The sequence below is a fragment of the Ctenocephalides felis genome, unplaced genomic scaffold, assembly GCF_003426905.1.
Source record: "Ctenocephalides felis isolate EL2017-DRISC unplaced genomic scaffold, ASM342690v1 CF-g0.4_SCAFFOLD_00848, whole genome shotgun sequence".
NCBI classification, from domain to species: domain Eukaryota; kingdom Metazoa; phylum Arthropoda; class Insecta; order Siphonaptera; family Pulicidae; genus Ctenocephalides; species Ctenocephalides felis.
Window position 1 is genome coordinate 15,823 of NW_020537002.1, and position 5,274 is coordinate 21,096.

The window sequence follows — 5,274 nt, forward strand, 5'->3', positions numbered from 1 at the left end:
ACGGCTGGACCTGCCTTTGCCAAAAACTAATCAGCACATCTCCCTATCAATAGGAATCGAATGTTTTTTAAACCATTCAAATCGGTTGATCCGTGTGCCCGAAAACGTGGACGAAAAAAAGCGGACATACAAAACACACACACACACACACACACACACACATCCATTTTTTCTGAAGTATGCCAAAATGTTCAGAAACCTTCAAAACGTCGAGAAATGTAAAAATTTTTGATTTCGATTTTTGGACGATTACTATAACTTACCCTACGGGAAGTTAAAAAAAAAAAAAACAATAAAAATAATAGAAGTGATACTCTGCAAAAGAAGTGAAACTTCGTATTGTGAAAATGAGATTGCAATGCCTTTGGGCAGTCTGCAAGACCTTCAAAGAGTATGCAACACTTTCAGATAGTCTACAATGTTCTAATAAATATTCTAAAAATTATGAAATAATCCATAACATTCGAAAAACATTTTACATTCTAAAAAAATCTGAAACAATCATCAACATTCCTAATCTATGGCATTCTAAAACAATCATTATTAAAACATTAGCTCACTTTGCATTGAACCCATTGAACATTGAAAGCAACCTTGTTCAAAGTCGCCTAAGAAGTTTCACTTCGATAGTACATTGTGATATATTGCATTATCTATTATACCTCTACAAAACCTCCTTACATTCAATTTTCAGCTTATTAAGTTTTTATGAGATAATGTTTGCCATTCACATATAAAAATATATTACTTTGAATATTGTACGTTATAATAGTGAATGTTGTTTATACAGAATTCAAGTTAGATACAAATATAAAAAAATCAATGTACCCAAATATACTCTACAATTATAACTGTAGCTAACAGATATTTTAATTCAAATTAAATTCAATCATTTATTGAATGAATGGCAAACTTTTGAATTAGTGATTTGAAATAATCAAGTTACATTCACATGTGGGCATTATTTAATTTAATTGTTAAATATGTACAATGTAGAACAAATCATATCAAAATAATTTGCTAGCAATTCAAAATTGCTAAATTATATAATATATGGATGGTGTCTATTTCTCCTATCGATCATTTTGGCTTTTTTTTTTTTTGCATATTTAATATTGATTTTGAAGTAAATCGAGTTGCTGTTTACGACTGTTTAAAAATAATTGTGTGAGATTAATATATGTTAATCACACTGTAATTTTCTTTTCGTATATTCACTTTTATTTAAAAAATTATGTGACGAATTTACCGAGTATGTAATGAATTTTAATAGATGAAGAAACATTATTATCATTATTGAATGTTAAATTATATTAAAAACTTACAAATCAATCTTGAGTCGTCATTTCAAATATGCAAGACAAACGAATATGAAATTATGAAATTGCAAATTGTATTCATTTGATTCTTCAATATTTAAAATAATATTAACTCTACTCAATTGTGCAAATAAAGAATTCATTATGCATTTGTAATTTCAATAAACAGTTACACCTTGCACAGGTTTTATTTTACGAGAAGCACAAAAGCTCATTATATGTATTATTGATTTATGAATTTTTAACAAAATTAATCATACTGATAAAAATAATTCAATTCCTTTAAGTTGCATCATAACTTTTTATAATTTTCGCAATTTAATCAAAATTATTAGACTGTACACAGTCTCTATATTGGAAACAAACAGATTTGCTCTGAAACTAAATAAATTGATTTTTCTAGTGATTCAAATTTGTCATCGGATTCCAAATGTTCTAACTTTCCTCGAAGTCTGAAACTACACCTTGTGTTTGCATTGAATTGCTTTTCTAACATGATGTACTATAAAATCTAATCACATCATTCGGAATACTGCCAAAAGTTTCTTCTTTGTCCATATTCTCAAATACTTTTAAATTTCACAATGAAAAATTTAGTTATACATATGAATAAAATCAAAGCTAATGAAAAAAAAATTATACGAAACAATTCTTATATACTACATACTTGTATAGATAATTTCATCGTCCTTTTGAATATTTTGAGTCATTTACTAATATTAGCATAAAATTAATGAAATATGGTATTCAGTTGTAGATCTTGACATTTGTAGCACCTCTTTATTGATAAGAACATTAGATATTTTGATTTAAACGAAGACCTTTGTAATATTTATAGTATATTATTTGCCTTATATAGTATTGTGTTGTTGCATTGTCGAATTATCCACAGCAGATATATTATAGACAGATGACTTGTGTTGCTTGTATATGTTATGCAGCTATAAAAGTACCAAGTAAGTTATATTCAACATACTGAAAATGTTTGTGACCACCACACTTCTAATTCATACTTGTAATATTTATATTTTGTAGAGTTTCGAACAAGAATCCAAAAATAATAAAAAATAAAAAAACAAAAGTTTTTAATAAACAATTTCTTTATTTAATTATTTGTTTACTGTCGACGTTTCGGAACTAGGTACGTTCCATCTTCAGGACATCTGTCAAGAAACATGATCTTGATGAGATTTAAGCAAACAATATGTTTAGGAATAGAAAATAGATTTTTCTTAAATAATAAATTAATTGCAAAAAAATATAATAATGTACAGAAATATGATAAGATGATCAAAATGAAAATGATAAAAATGATAAAAATAAAAATAAATGAGTGGATTATCAGAACAGGATATTAAACATAATAGAAAATTTTTTGAAAGTTATGGAAAATTTTTTAAGAAAAGGTTAATGACAAAGTTGAATTAATTACCTGTATATTTGAATATATGTTAGCACTTTTTCACTAAACAAGCTTTTTAACAAAAAATGAATAACATACGAGGTCTGTTCAAAAAGTACCCGGAATTTTCGTTTTTTTCAAAAAAATATTTATTTATTCGTCTACATTAATATGGTCCCCTTCAAAGTAGTCCCCCCCAGATATAATACACTTATGCCAGCGTTTTTTCCAATTTTCGAAGCACCCTTGATATTCACTTTTTGATATGTCCTTGAGCACTCTCAGCGATTTTCTTCAATCGAGGAAAACCGCCGTCCTTTCATGGGTCTCTTCAACTTTGGGAATAGGAAAAAGTCACACAGAGCCATATCTGGTGAATATGGAGGTTGGGGCATGACTACGGTATTGTTTTTGGCCAAAAAATTACGAACAAGCAACGACGAGTGAGGAATTTTGGAATGAATTTTGCTGCCACTCGTTTCATGCCCAAAACATTTGAAAAAATGTTATGACATGAGCCAATTGATATGCCAACTTCATCAGCAACTTCTCTAATTGTGATTCGGCGATCATTCATAACCATTTTTTCCACTTCTTTCACATTTTCATCGTTTGTTGACGTGCTGGGTCGACCGGAGCGTTCGTCATCTTCAACGTCTTCGCGGCCATCTTGGAAACGCTTATACCACTCGTAAACACTTGTTTTTTTCATAGCAGACTCACCATAGGCTTTTTGTAACATTTCACACACTTTGTTACACTTTATTTCATTTTTTACGCAAAATTTAATACAAATTCTTTGACTTTTCAATTCTTCCATTGTAAAAATCGCCGAGCTCAGAAAAACACGTCGAACCTTAGCGACTACCACAGACAAAGTAAACAGTGAATATAGCTGAAAATTTCATCATACTTTAGGGGCATGTATGCCAACACAATAAAAAAAAAATTTTGACAATCAGACACTCCAGACCCGCGAAATTTAAAAATTCCGGGTACTTTTTGAACACACCTCGTATATATATATATATATATATATATATATATATATATATATATATATATATATATATATTGAATACTTATTTTCAGCCAGTCGTCGAAATAAAAGAATCAAATAAATACAAATATTTATTTATAATATCCGTTTTGGCACGGATTGTGTTTTATCATTGAGCAATTCTTTGTTAACAGTATCTAAAAAATATTTACAAAGTTTTAAAAGTAAATTTAATTTTGATTTAAAATAATTAAGATATATATATATATATATATATATGTATATGTATATATATATATATATATATATATATATGTGTGTGTGTATGTTTGTCCGTGTGTAAACAAATAAATAAATATGTGTGTTGTAAGATTTTGAATTGTATGTTGACCTATAATGTTGAACCTATTATGTAGTATGAAATATTTCAAGTATAACAAGATCCCATATTAAAATTTGTTAGTAATAAGTTTAGTATCAAATCTAACATTAATATAAATCTTTTAATTAATTACAACAATATATTAAAATAAAGCTCAAACTCATTATGAAAACTAATTTTAATATGAGATCTGTTATAGTTGAGATTTTTAAGGGGGGCGATACATGTAACAAGAAAAAAAAAATCGATTTTTTTTTTCATAAATCGTTACAATAACATCTCAAAAATATGCCTGCAAAAATTCAAAACAAAATTATCATTATTTATACAATAAAAACTCATTTAAGTGCCACGCCTCAACTCGACGCTTGAGTGCTATTGTACTCTTATCTGTATCTGTGTCAAAACTTTAAACGCGTTTTTCTCAAAACGACATTTTTGAAATCTGCGGGCGGGATAACTCAAAAAGTTCTCAACCGATTCCAATGAAATTTTGCACACATCTACTTTACAGTAATAGCTTCTAGTTAAACCTCAAACATTCCAAAAATTTTTTCAAAAATTAACCCTTTTACCAAAAAAAAAACATTGAAAAAAAGGTGAAAAATCGAACTTTTTTTTCTGAGGTGTGCCAATTTACGATTTTGTGACTTTTTTAATTTTTTTTGGTTTAACTAGAAGATATATGTTTTATGAACACGTACAAACTAATTTTTTTGATTTCAAATCACCGTACGAAAAGTGAGAACGCCCGAAAATTGATGGCGTTTTCCGAGAGGGTCTTGGCAGATTTATTTTTACGGCAGCCATTTAAAAAAAAAATAAAAAAAATTTATTTTTGTGTATTTTAATGTATAACAAATAACCCTAAAAAAGTTCAAAAAGATTCAGTCATTCCTTTCCAGTTTAAAAAGTCCTCAAAAAATGGTAAAAATTAAGGCGATTACATGTATCGCCCCCCTTAAAGCACATAATAATTCTCAGCAATATATAAAACACAAATCATTTTTAATTATAATTTTTGTACATTTTGATTTTGTTGAGGCTACAATTTTTTATAAAAGAAATTACATATCACATATAACACTCGGCTTTTTACCGAGTAAGTTTTTATTTATTGCCTAAATGATTTCTATTTGATTTGAATTAATTTTTAAATTAATAATATAGT